This window comes from Cibotium barometz, chromosome 4 (genome assembly GCF_041138505.1).
Source record: "Cibotium barometz isolate CiBa-2024 chromosome 4, ASM4113850v1, whole genome shotgun sequence".
Classification (NCBI taxonomy): Eukaryota; Viridiplantae; Streptophyta; class Polypodiopsida; order Cyatheales; family Cibotiaceae; genus Cibotium; species Cibotium barometz.
In genome coordinates, this window is record NC_141049.1 from 68,437,028 (window position 1) to 68,452,013 (window position 14,986).

Sequence of the window (14,986 nt, forward strand, 5' to 3'; positions counted from 1 at the left end):
CCTGAGGTGCAACCTAGAGATCAGTGGGGAAATGACCAAAGTTCAGGGTCTAGCGCACTAGTAAATCCAGACCAGATAGCTAACCTAGTACTAAGGAGATTGGGACAAACCTATCGCCCACCCATGCAGCCACTGGCAACAGCAGCAGCAGAGTGAATGAGGAGTGTACTACCTACAGGTCCTCATCTTTGTGGAGCATGTGGCGATAACCATAAAACCGAAGAATGTAATTCCTTTTCTCCTCTAGTCACAAACCAACCCACAAAGAAGTGGTGCCAGGCCTGTGCTTGGAATTATACCCACACCACACAGGAATGTACTCGCATTGCAAGAATGAGACAAGAGCGTGAGCAGCAAAGGGGTGCACTGGCTTCACAAATGCATCAACAGTATACTAATTTTGAACGTAAGCCATCGATGGCACAAGAGCAAGCACGACCTGTACTTGGAGCTCAACCTCCTGCTCCTGGGACTACTCGTGTGAGGTTTGTTGAACACGACAATTGAAATATGTGTAGAGACTTGGTAAACCCAAGCTATGTGGAGGAGGAATATGCATCATATTCATCCAAGGAAAATCTCTTTGAAAGTCCCGCATATCCAAGCCAAGCACTGGAGCCTCAACTGGGGGAACAAAATTCTTTGATGTTGCTAGGCGGCTACCAACCTAGGACTCCAGGCCCCTCAGGTCAATGGCAGCAAAGGAAAGTAGAAGCCAAACTAATGGGCCCCTGTTATGAGTGCGGAGAACCCCATTGGGCTCGTGATTGTCCACATCGCCCAAGGCAAGCAGCTCGATCCAATACAACAGTACCATTGTCTAGGGTGTTGTGTAGAACACTTTCCAAAGGATTGTTTGCTGAAACCACATGAGGAAGGCACCTCTCAACCAAAGGTCTCACTCAACTTTGTAGGGGCAGTTCCATCGCCACCTTCATCTCAGAGAATGAGGATGTCGTGCCACTTAGAGTCATGACTAGATCACAGACACGAAATGCCGAAATGCAGACTGATGAGACACCTCGAACTAGGGATGCAAAGGCAAATCTAGTGGACAAGACCCTACATTCCAATAGAAAAAGGACCACTAGGAGGAAAAAGAACCGCAACAAGCAAACTAAGAGTGCATCCACTAGTTCTCAAGAAGTCTCTAAACAAAACATGAAGGATCAAGCTTTTACATCCCAAGAAGTGCATGAGGAGCATCAACCTCATAGTGCTAAACAAGATGAGGCTAGTACAAGCGAGGATAGTTCAGGGGGTTCTGTGTTTGTGGATAAGGTGAACGAGACTCTAGATGCCATCATTGATGCTCATAGAAGTCGTATTGCAGCTTTATCTGAGCTACCCAAGAAGCTTCAAGAATACCCAAACCCTCGTGTGAGGAGAAGATCAATCTAGCTGTACATCAGCAACTCATTAGGGAAGCTCAATCAATACTTGAGGGCCCCACCTCTCTTAAGCAACCGTTAGAAACCATACCAGAAGTGTCATCAAGTTGGGAAATGAAAAGTGAGCTGATCTCACAAGCTCATAGCGAGAAGTCTGCACCAATTGACGCCCCATTGAAAGAAGGCATTCTGCCACCACCTACTCTTGCCTTCCCATGCAATGATGAAGTTATTGATGCTAACGAGGACATGGAAAATGAGATGTGGACAGCAGTTCATGAGAAAGTTAATGAGAATATGTCCTCTATTATTTCACCTCCATTCTCTGAAGAAGCGGATTTTACCAAGGGCACAGAAAACAACTTTAGACGCCCAAGCATCCAGGAGGAAGTTCAAACAATTGTTTCTCCTAGAAGTAAGCATACAATGAAAACCTTACCATCTTATTTGGGAGACTATGAGAACTGTTCTTAAACCTTGAGGATACCCTCCATGCATAGAAGGTTGACAAAGGAGATGGATATGGGTATCGTGCAAGCTATTTTGTCAGCACCAGTGGCTTGTACCTTACCTTTGCTTGATTTGATAAAGCTTCGACCAGAGTTGTGGAATGATATTGCCACATGTTTGTCAGAGCAGGTATTGCTACAAAAGGGTCAATGTACTATACACCCTGAGACCAAGCATGTTATGCCAGTTCCTATCAACAAAGTAGGAAAATTTTGTGAGGACGATCAGGGAAATGCTACCCTCCCATTAGAAGTGCGAAAAGTAGCTTCAACTGCAATACTTGATAGTGGTGCAGGAGTGGGCATTGTGACAAGGTCCATTTGGAAAAAGTGGGGCAAACCAGCTATTAGGAGTACAAGGATGCGCTTGCAGTTAGCAGATGGAAGCTTAGAACATCCCATTGGGCTGCTAGAGAACATATTGGTCACCACATGTGGGATTGAATATGAGCACACATTTGCAATAGTGGATTTTGGAAAGCATCCAAACTATGAAGTGATATTGGGTAGACCATTCATGCGACAATTTCAAATGATTCAAGATTGGGGATACAATTATTTGTACCTCCGACATGATTCTATCATCACAAGGGTCAACCTGAAGAATCACTCATATTGTGATGTAACGTGGTCTCCAATAGATGAGTTTGATTCTGCTTCATCTGAGGGCTTAAAAATTACATTGTCAGATGGGCGAGAAGATCTGTGGATGTGTGGAGCCTCATGTAAGGATTTCAACACTGAAAGACTTAAGGGTAATCGAAGTGTATCAGATGAGGCATACATTCCACAACCCTTCCCTGAGCACTTAATTGATCCCCTAGACTGGAGTCATGTCCTTGCAACATTATCAACATGTGCTTTACCTAAGCCAATTCAATTTTGTGACTCAGATGGATATGACATTATTCCTATACGAATGGTACAACCACGTGACCTTCTAGATGATTTGTACTATGGGGATGCATCCACAGCACTGCATGTAGAGGAAGTCTCAGTGGAGGATTTAACACTCGAATCTGCTAATGATGCTGATAAGGAAGATGGATGGGACTCTGATTTTGATGATGATGTGATAATCCCCGAGGAAGAGTTAGGAAAGGCACGCCTACTCTTGAGAGGAAGGGAGGTTCAAATAGAGATCCCTCGAAGCTGACCCAAACGTAAATGCTGTAAGAGCCATAAGAGAATCCGTAAACAAGATGAGAGGGAACAACGTGAGAGAATACAAAAAGAAAACGAGGAGTTTAAGAATGAGCACTCTCGACCACCACCTCACTTCTCAGGAAAGAATGGATGTCTATACTATGTCCAAGCACAAGATAGTATCAAAGACCAAGTAAAACGATCAGATGGATTCCAACCAGGAGAAAAGCTAAAAATTGTTAGCAAAAATTGCAAAAAAAAAGAGACCAAAACAAAAACTTGTCTCAAACAGATTCAAAAGAGAGTGTCGGAAGTGCAAAGATAAAGGTTGAACGAAAAACTCTGATGCAAGATTGCAAAAGAGAGCTCAAAACCGCATGGTCTTCAATTAGTGATGACTCAAGTGGACAAGAACAAGGTCTCAATGTTCCCCCCAACTTCACACAGTACACTCTTCAAGATCGGAAGATTGTTCTTCAACAGCCCATGCGACAAAAAGCCAAGCATGCCAGGGGTTTCATATGATGGTCCAGAAGATGCAAAAAAAAATGATATCGCTAAGCCAGGAGAAGAGCCTCGCTATGTGTGGATTGCCATAGACCTGTCCTTAGAAGAGGAGAAGTTATTAATTCAAACAATAAAGAAGTATCGTGATGTTTTTGCTTGGAGTTATAAAGACCTCAAAGGAGTTGATCCAAGCATATGTCAGCATACAATTCCATTGCGAGAGGATGCGAAGCCTTCAAGCAACGTCCTTATACTTACAATGAGAATTTTGCACGAAAGATAAAAGAAGAAATAGACAAGCTCTTAAAGGCAAAATTTATCTATGAGATTAAACACACTGAATGGGTCTCCCCTATTATAGTGGTGCCCAAGAAAAATGGAAAACTTCGAGTATGTGTAAACCTCAAGAAGGTAAATGCAGCTACTGTACATGATCATTACCCACTTCCAATCACGGATCATGTTTTGGAACGTGTTACAGGGAAAAAGGCATATAGTTTCTTTGATGGATTCCCCGGTTACAATCAAGTGTCAATTGATCTGAAGGATCAACACAAGACAGCCTTTGCTACTGAAGATGACATCTTTTCCTATCGTGTTATGCCATTTAGTCTAACAAATGCACCTGCAACCTTCTTTCAGCAGTTAATGAGTCATGTATTCAAGGAGTACCTTAGGCTATTTCTTGAGATCTTCAGGATGATTTATGTGTTCACTCACAAGAGCGTGATGATCATATAGAACACCTCAGACTTGTGTTTCAAAAGTGTCAAGTTTATCGTATATGCTTGAATCCTGACAAGTGCAAATTCATGGTAAGACAAGGGAAGATTTTGGGCCATATTGTTTCTCGCAATGGTATTTCAACAGATATGGATAAAATTGATGTCATTGTCGCATTACCTCGGCCTATCAACCCTAAAGGGGTACAAATATTCATGGGACATTGTGGCTATTATCGTCGATTCATCTACATGTACGCTGTCCTAGAGCCAAACCATTATATGCTCTTCTTGTAAAGTTTAATTGGACTGACAAGTGAGGAATCCTTTGAAAAGTTGAAGCAAGCATTAGTGTCTGCACCCATCTTACGGGCACCAGATTGGAACCAAATCTTTCATGTCCATATTGATGCTTCAAACTTTGCAATTGGATGTATTTTGGCTCAATCAGGAGAACATAAAAAGAATTTTCCAATCTCATATGCTAGTCGACAGTTGAACAATGCTGAGAAGAATTATACCACAACAGAAAGAGAAGGTTTGTCCATGATGATATATGCAGTGAAAAAGTTTTGCCATTTCCTTTTGGCAAACAAATTTATATTTTTTGTGGACCATCAAGCACTGCTATATTTGGTGAATAAGCCTTGTGCAACTGGAAGGATTGTGAGGTGGTTTGTCATCCTTCTTGAGTTTGATTTTAAAGTGGCAGTCCGAAAAGGAACAACTCATCTTAGGGCAGATCATTTGTCTCGAATCACCTCTGGGGAGAAGCTCCTGTGGGTGTGGATGATGATATGTTATTAGATTATTCAACACTTTTCCTTGTAGAGACAGCTCCTAAATGGTCTGAACCCATCTTAGAAATTTTGACAAGTGGGCAAATACAACTAGCGAGTCCTAATGTGGACCTATGGCGACCATTCAAGTTAATCTCAGGGAGATTATATCGTCAGGGTAATGATGGAGTGTTGCGACTTCTTATACCTAGCCCTCACCAATATGTGGAGATCTTGGAATGGACACATGAGGGTATTGGTGGAATCCATGCATCAGCTACTACTTGTGTGCGACGTATAACTCAGGATGGGCAATGGTGGCCTACCATGCATGCAGATGCTGAAAAATTTGTTCGTAACTGTGCTTCATATGTCAAATTCAACAACCAATTCATAATGTCACATTATTCTAAATTTCAACTATACCAAGTTGGAGCAAGTATATTGTGGACTATCTTCAGCATGGTCATACTGATCGAACAATTCCTAAATATCGAAAGCATGCTATTGAAGTTGAAGCGGCCAACTATATGCTGATAGAGGGCCAACTCTACAAGAGGGGCAAGGATGGCAACTTGCGCATGGATGTATGTGAAGCTGACTACTTGAAAATCTTGACTCATGCACATGCAGGTGTTGGGGGTGGACACTTTTCGGGCAATACCACAGCTAAGTTGATTAGGTGGTCTGGGCTTTGGTGGCCAACCTTACAAATGGATGCCAAAGAATATGTAAAACGTTGTGACGATTGTCAAAGGACCAAACCTCCTATCACAAAGGACAATATGCCATTGCGGCCTATGTTAAGCACACGTGAATATATTATAGTCGCAACTGACTATTTGACCAAATGGGTAGAGGCAAAGGCTACAGTCAAAAATGATGCCAGAACCACAGCCAAGTTCTTGTATGAGTACGTGTTTACATGCTATGGCTTACCTATTGAAATCGTTAGTGATCAAGGTGTGCACTTTGTGAATGAGGTCATAGAGTTTTTACTTCAAGAATTTATGGTAATTCACAAGCGTTCTGTGTGGGTGTCTCACAAGTATCGAGGTTGAAGCAGATTCCTTTGGTTTCTACTCTAAAGGATATGGAAGCAATGCAACTTGCTCATCAGCTAGGATATAAGGACGACTACATAAATGGTCGTGTAGCTAGACACTTCATAAAAAACCTTCAAAAATTATACTTTCCACGAAAATGATGTGACACAAAAATAATACACTCTTTTCTACAACTTGTACCTTGGTGTTTATAAATGCGTTCAACATCAGAGAGACTAGCTCAAGATTTCTGGATTGTGATTTCATGGAAGAATTCATTGTATTATATACAAGCTCCTCAATAATGAAGAATGATATTCTAAATGTAATTTGATGGAGAAAATGTGTTTTTATGAAAAGGTATACTAATTGTGCTTTGATATATTAAATGAATGCGTGCATGAATGCAAAATATACTAGAAAAGTTTAAATCTCAAATTAGTCTCGGTATCGTTGTTTTGAATTTTATTTTCAAGTATATTGTTGAAGTTATGTTGGAAGAAGCAATTTCTTGTATGGTAGCTAGAATGCTTGAATCAATTCCAATTGCATTACTTTGATCCAAATATTTGTCTAAAGTGTTGGATCTTTTGATGTTTTACCACATGGTCAAATATATAGGAAGAATTTTTTTTGTATCATATAGCTACAATGCTTTTGCCAATTGCAATTGCACTGCTTTGATTGAAATATTGGTATGACTCATATTATCAAAGGTATCAAGTTGGTGTCTATTGATATTTGGCCACATGGTCGAATATTTTTCCTCTTAAAATATGTTTTTCTAAGTATGATCTACACATATGTCCTATCTATCATCCCTAGACCAATGGTCAAGCTGAGAGTACTAACAAGATTCTCTACACAACACTCACAAAGATTGTTGAGGGACATAGGACTAATTGGGAGCAAAAGTTGCACTCAGTTCTTTGGGGATATAGAACAGCCTATAAAACATCTGAGGGCACAACCCCATTTGAGCTTACTTTTGGGCTAGATGCAATTCTTCCCATTGAATTTCTTGTACCTACTCTACGAGTTGCTAAACAATTAGACTGGACTGTCATGAGCTTTCTCAACGCATTGATGAATTGGAAAAGCTTGATGAGACCCGCTTATTTGGCGGTAATGGGGATGTATGCCGAGAAGAGGAGACAAAAGCAATGGTATGATCGAAATGTAACAACTAGTTGATTCAAAAAAGGGGACCTTGTGCTCTTGTACACACACTTAAGAAGCATAAGCGAAAGCTCAAGAAACGTGGCCTAGGACCGTTTGTGATTAATGAGCTTACTCCAAGTGGTGCAGTGCGTTTAGAGACACTAGAAGGTGAGCAAATGCCTAACTTCATTAATGGAAGTCGTCTCAAGAAATACAATGAACCATTAACTGAAGCCATGCTTCAATAAATGCATGCTGCCCACACACGAAAAGAAGCACATGACCTACTTAAACGTTAGGCTCAAGAAGAAGCTAAAGCTCGAGTTGCAAAAGCCAAGGAGCGTCGCAAGGCTTCTGTGTTGACCTTACAGTTGGCTATTGTTAAACAATATGTCGATCCTTTCAATATTCACGTGTCTTCATCTTCATGAGACTACCTACTTTGTCTCTACCTGGTGCAGATTATAATGTTCTCTCATTTGACACATGGGTAGCCTTGGGACAACCAACACTTATGCACATTCCTATTGACTTACGAAGCTTCTCAGGTGAAGATAACCCTATAGAGGGAAAATGTGTCATTATGATATCCATTCAGGATCATCAGATGTCAGTTCCCTTTTATGTGGCTAGTAAGTCCAAGGCAGTGGTAGAGGTTGTTCTTGGTCGATCATGGTTAAGTGCTACCAATTGTTCATTAGATTGCAAATTGATTCTGATTGCATCTTGGGATCTGCTGCTCCACAAGTTTTATCATGTCAAAAGGGTGGTAGTTCTACCTTACACAACCCACTTTCAACATCTGCTCTTCAAGCTCCAAGACAAATGATGTGGATAATCGATGAGTCCTCAAGTGAGAGCCATGGTTGGCATGTTCCAACTACTATAGTCACTGCTCAAAGAAGGCCAAGCAAGAAGGAATCGTCAATTTGGCTACCCCAAAGATACGTACAAACTTGTACCATCTAGCCTAGTTGCTAAACCTCCTAAAAAGCATATCTTTTCCAAGCCTAAGCCTCAGATTGTTACTCATTGGGTCCCAAAGCATGTTCTTAAAGCACAAGGCTATTATGAGGGTGTAACAGCACTTTGGCTTCCCAAATGCCATGGTTTGCTAGAGCCAAAAGAGTGTATCAATAAGATTCCAAAAGCCACTCTTGGTTTTTCATATCAGTGGGTGCAAAGGAAATCAACACAACCTCTTCAAGATAGGATAGGTAGTTGTGATAGCACGTACAAATCTCCTTGTGTTGACCTTCCCAAAACATATATTGAATCACCAGTTATCCCAAATTCTTGTTACACACTTCCACCATCAACTTGTGTACCTAAGACAAATCCAACTTTACATGAGTCTCCTTTGAGCATAGATTCTAGCACTTCACTGCCTAAATCCTCTTATCTTGCTCAAATTCCTCGACAATTGCTATCCTTCCCACCTCTTAAGAAGGACATACCCAAAACCAAAGGTAAGGCATTAACACTACAATTGAAGCTCTTTGGTAGATCAGTGTTTGAATAGTCTCACTTTTACTAATGTGGTTCCTTTTGCCATTACAAGATTGTGTTCTTTTTGAGATGATCTTATCTACATTGTTTTTTATAGGGATTGTAATAATGGATATGAGTGTATAAAGTTTGAAGTTTCTAAATTTCATTGTTCTATGCCCAGATACCTCCTGATGGATACTTGGCGAGATACATGTCCACCATGCATTGACCCTGATAGTACTCAACCTGAACATTGCGGGGGTTATAGTGCTTCTCCTTTTCAAACTCATTCTAGATACTTTTATGCTCCCTTAGGTGAAATTTGCTGTGGGCATCACTTTGTCACTTTATTCTATTAACAGCATCATCCATTTCTACATTGTCAAGAGTATGCACGACTCGTATTAGGGGAAGCTTCACACATTTGTTGACTATGCTGCTCTTACTTTCGACGATATGGCACGGACTTAATAAAACAAATTGTGAAAATTACATCCCAACGCCATAACCTTCTTGATATGAGAGTACCAGACCAAGGACCAAATCAACGTAGATTACCTGAAGAGGTTCAAGCACAACAATGGAGGGATACATGCATAAATGACTTGCAAGCACCTATCTTGCAAGCCCTTCTTCCCCCAGCCTCAACATGTCAATTTTGGATCACTATGAGCACCTATATTGAGCAATTCCAAAATCGGCATTGTTTGCTTAACCTTCCCATAGAACTAATGCCATTTTTAGCGAGAAAGTACTCCTTCCTCTACCATCTTCTCCAGATGCCGGCTTTTGTATAGGGTTGTCCTTGCATCCTGAAGTGATTGATACAATCTCTCCAGCAGAAGTAGACACGAATCCACCCACCAGTGCAAGGATAAGCTCATCAACTCCACAATAAGATCAACAAGCCAGAGCACTTTTCTTCCACTGGGTTTTTTTTCCTCGTCTATATTCAGTGATTGGTACCAATAATAAATTTTATTCTTTTCTTTTCTTGTTTGTTAATAAGACATTTTACAGAAACACGCTCCAACAGTCCACCTACCGTGCACACAAATTAGGAAGGTGGGAGATATGCAATGCCTACAAAGAGCAAAGAGAAGCAATCTGCACATCAGCACTGCATCAAGTCAAACGCACCACATCAACGAGCACTACAACATGTGTATTTAAATCATAATCTTTTGTTCTTTATGTACTTTTCACTTTTGCATATATTGTTTGCATATTCACACACAGTTGACTGGTTTAAGTTTTAAATTAGTTGTTACTATGTGGCGAGTGATTTCTAGATTCTTAGAGGACTTAGTACAAGGTATTTCTATTTGAAGATGGTGTAAGACATATACTAACGGAGTATGCCAAGTTCTTATGCTCTAGAAGTATATTAGTTATCCCTCTAGTGGTAGCTACCTCTTAGGTATGGGCTAGGTGCTATGATAAACAAAAATTTACGAAACACATGCCCTAAAAAATATATAGAAGTGACTTGAGACATGACGTGTCTACGGCCATGTGGAATGCTTGATCGGACCGATGCCTTGGTTTCCATGGGGTGAACACTGACGTCTAAAAGATTAAGAAGAAGACCTACAAGGACTCTATCGCCTTGATAGATGCTGGTAGGACTCTTGGGTACATTATGGACCCTCGAAGACCGATGCCCTCATCTTCATGGGATACTCCTTATGTCAAAAAGAAAGAAAAGTGTCTGTCGCTCTTGAGATACTTAGCGGCATTTAGATTCTCTTGGTGGGAGTCTCTTGGCCATTGCTTGGGTCTCATTGGGATGGAACCTTCCTCTTTATCAAGCTAAAAATAAATACTCTTTAATCTTTTGCTCTTTACACAATAATTTTTTTTAAAAAAAAAAGAAGAAAAAAGCAAGAAAGGTCTAATCTCCATGGCTTATATTTAGGAGTAAGATTGCCACTTAGGAATAACTTAAACACTTGTAAGACATTGAGACTACGATCATAACCTGCGGTGTACAAACACACTTGCCTTTGCATAGCACTATCTACCACTTAGTCTCACTTTGACTAGTCTTTACTCGCTTCTTTTAGCACTCTTTAAAACTCTAATCGGCCTTTCACTTGCATGCTCACGTGTGAGATTATCATTGGTTGGTTTTTTTTCAATAAAAGGCTTTACTTGTCTTCCATTGTTTTTTGTAGCTTTTATTTCTACCGCACTCGAGGACGTGCGCGATTTAGGAAGGAGAGAATGTTTCATGAGAACACTCACGAAAAGACGGATTATGGAAGGTGACCGAAAGCAATTAATGCGAGAGCGAGATTATAGCTATGGGAACATAAAGACGCACATAATTTTTCAAAATTTTTGTGCCGAAGTGTAATGTAAATCGTTTTAGGCCAATGTGGGTTCTAAATGAGAGTTCTAAGTGTATTAAGCAAGACTCACTTATGGGGTTGTCCGCCCATGTGTGAAAGAGGCCTAAGGTTAGGATTAGTGACATCTCTATAAAAGAGATGTTAGCTAAAGAAAGAGGACGTTTTTTGCCATTCTCATAAGCTATTGAGTGAAGCTCTTGAGCTCTCAAGCTATGGCAACTCTCTAACTCTCTCTCTATTATACTCTAATGAGCATCAAGCTCCAATGAGTATAGCTCCACTTCTTTCTCTTAATCTGTTTTAGCATCATTAAAGTAGATTAATCTATGATTAGTTAAATGCTTCTTTCTTTCTCTTGTGTATGCATACTTGTAGTGTGTGTGTGTGTGATGCAAGCTCTTTTTTTGTACGAACACACAAAACACTTCATATAAATGATTATGGAAAATCTCTGCGCTTACAATTTGTGTAATGCTCAAAGATAGTCAAATTTGAGCTTACGACCTATGTGATGTATGTATTATATACTTAAACTATATGCTCACAAAGATCTTATAGCATGCCATTAGCAAAGAGCTTCCACCCCATGTGTCTCTCATAGCATCTCACCAATAACCCCAAGCCCTAACGTCTACCAAAAGAACACAAAGGGGAGACATCTCACAACCTATCCGTTTCTTCTCCAAGGCCACCCATGGAGAAACCATTAAATGCTGGTGTGGCTCTAGCTCAACCACAACCTCAACCTCTCGTCCCCTACCTGCCACCATCCCCATTCCTCGGTGGTCCACTCAACAGGAAACTCCTCTCAACTCCATAAGTGATACATTTGAGGCTCGAGACTTCTTCCCACCCCTGACGCATGTCTGAGAGAGGTGCGTGGAGCCTAAGAAAAAGAAGATGCCCATTAAGAGAGTCACCAAGTGACCCACGAGAAACCATCCCCAAATCTGTCACCAGCTCCTACTTCATCCCAACCTCTACCACATCCTCGTCGATCCGCATTTTGTCCTTGCGACCATCCCATATCCACTTGTGCGACACACTTAAGGATGCCATAGCTTGGTCTCTTATGGACCATCTCATTCCTCCAGAATCGACCCATGACTTTGCAACTCTCCCCAATACTTCAGAAATCCACACCCACTTGTGGGTTAAACTTATCAACCATGTAGTCAAAACTTCTAATCACCATATCCTCTCACAATAACAAGAGCTCAAAATCCAAGATGCATATATCCGAGAAAAATGTCGGAGGCTTAGCCATTCCCAAAAATTACTTCAAACGACCCATGAGAATAATGCTAAGCTTGAAGCCAAGTTCAAGAAAGCAACACATGAAATCCATTGGCTTCAAAATGAGCTCGTTTTAGCAGTCAAAGCTACCTAGGAGGAGCTAGCCCACACTCACAAGTAGGATATGGATGCCCTTCGACTTCTATACCAAGCCCTAGAGATCACCAAGATTGTGGCATCCTAGGCACATGAAGCCTAAAGATACCAACTCCTAGATGGGCTCAAGCAAGCTAAAGTCGAAGAAGACCAAGCAGTATGTGAAAAAATCAATTTTTAAAGGAGTGTAATGATGCCCTCACCATAACTGATGAGGCAACCAAATCTCACACCCACAACTGATGTGGCTAATCAATTTGCAAAGGAGCGTGACACTACCCTCATCCACAACAACTGATGTAGCTACTCGATTTGCAAAGGAGCGTGATGCTAATGCGGGTAATCTATTTGCAAAGGAGCATGATGTTGATGCGGCTAATCTATTTGCAAAAGGACATGATGATGATGTAGCTAATCTATTTGCAAAGGAGCGTGCCGCTGATGCAGCTAATCAATTTGCAAAGAAGGGTGACACTACCTTCATTGAAGTCCATCAGTGAATCTCGTAAGTAGTGCAATCATGCAATGAGCAAGGTAATTGCTCGAGAAGTAGCCTACCAAGGCCTCCTCCGCCATAAAGAATCCCTTGTCACCCAGACACATGGAAAAATTTATAAGATGAAAACCCTTTCCTTGGTGGATGATGATAACCCATTGGAAGGACGTGACTAAAGGAAGCTCAGTGCCAATGTCCAATCTTGCCAATTGGTGCCACCTCTTCCTGAACTCTACACTCTTTACCAAGGAAGATCATTTCCTCGACCTCACAATACTGGCCTCAACTTCCCCATCCATGCCGATTCACTTCACTTGACCATGATAGCCATGAATACCCTTGTTCTATGTAGTTAAGTCTACTTTTTGTCAACTTTGTAACATGCCCAATAACCAATACAACCCTTGAAGTATCCTCCTTTGACTATATCATATTATCTACACTTACCAAAGCCACCATTAGTATCATCCATTTGGCTTGCCCATAGAACATCTCCGTGGATGACTGAAAGAAGGCCTTTGCTCTTTTCCAAAGCCATAAGCCTAATGATGAAGAGGACAACCTTGATGAATTATTAGAATAAGGAAACTAGGACAAACACCAGTCTTCCAGAGAAGACATTCCATAAGCCAATCAAGCCCCCCCTTTAGATAGTTTGAGCAACACAGTAAATCCCCCTGGGAGCCAACCCACTCACCATCCCAATCAGTCCAACTCTACCCCCCACTTATAACCCTCTCAATCAATCTATGGAAGAGAAAAAAACTAAAAATAAAACCTTTGACGGGGGAAACAAATCCATCTAGTACAAACCCTATCACTAATAGTAGGTAATGAAAAGTATAAGTTGGTGGAGGTTCCGCACACGGTCAGTTTTGCTTGTCATCATCCATATGGAATGCACCATCCTCCATGGGAATACCTACCTCTTCTACCGTTCAATCCTAAAGCCTAGATCTTCTCCCCCAACCCTACCACCTCAGTAAATGCATCCATGAGCCCTTCATCCTTGAATCATTCCACGAGGGGCCAAATCTCAATGAGGTGCCACCACCAACTACTCAAAAAAAAGCTAGTGAAGATGATGGAAAGGATCAAAGGATATCTTTGCATGTTCATAAACAACATACATACTTGCCAACCATGCAAAATCTCACATTCCAAGGTACCTTCCATAACACTTTTTGACATGACCCAAATCCACGTGGTGAACCAACACATGGATCGCCTATTTGCCCCCAATGGAAGACCGACCACCCATGGAACACCAAAGGTGGCACATGCCCTCAATGACCACCAAATGTGGCCAAAATACATGGTTGCACCAAAGAAGTCCACGTTGACCCTAAGTGTACGCAAATTAAAATAAAGTAGTCTTAGGATACGTAAATTAAAAGAAAGTGGTCTTACGACAAGTTCTTGTGCATGAAGAAAAATGTGGCCATAAAACATGATAGCACCAAAGAAGTCTGCATTGATCCTAAGTACACGCCAATTAAAGTAAAGTAGTCTTAGGACAAGTTCTTGTGCATGAAAGAAAAAGGTCTTACTTATAAGGTTTCTTATATCAGTGGTCCCACACCCCTCACCACCATGGAGATGTGACTCTGAATGAATAACTTTAATGATCTCTACTACACCAAGGTCCTCGACCCCGCTACTTTAGTCATCCCATGCCGATTCTTCTAGCTCATCAGCCTCATCCTTGAGAAGGTGCCCACCAATAACCAATGGACAACAAAGAGCAGATGTTCTTCGATCTCGATGAAGGTCCCAACTTTTGCTGGCAAATAGATCTTTATGACATGTTCAAATACTTCCACAACCACACATTGATCACTTTTAAAACCCTTTGAGATCATGCATCAATCTAGTCGTAGCTTTCTTGCAAGCCTTTTATCATATCTGTCTATGAGATTGATGATATCTTTTGATTAGTAAGTCTCTCCCCATGTCGGACCCTACTTTGTAAATTTTTAATGTTCCCACATT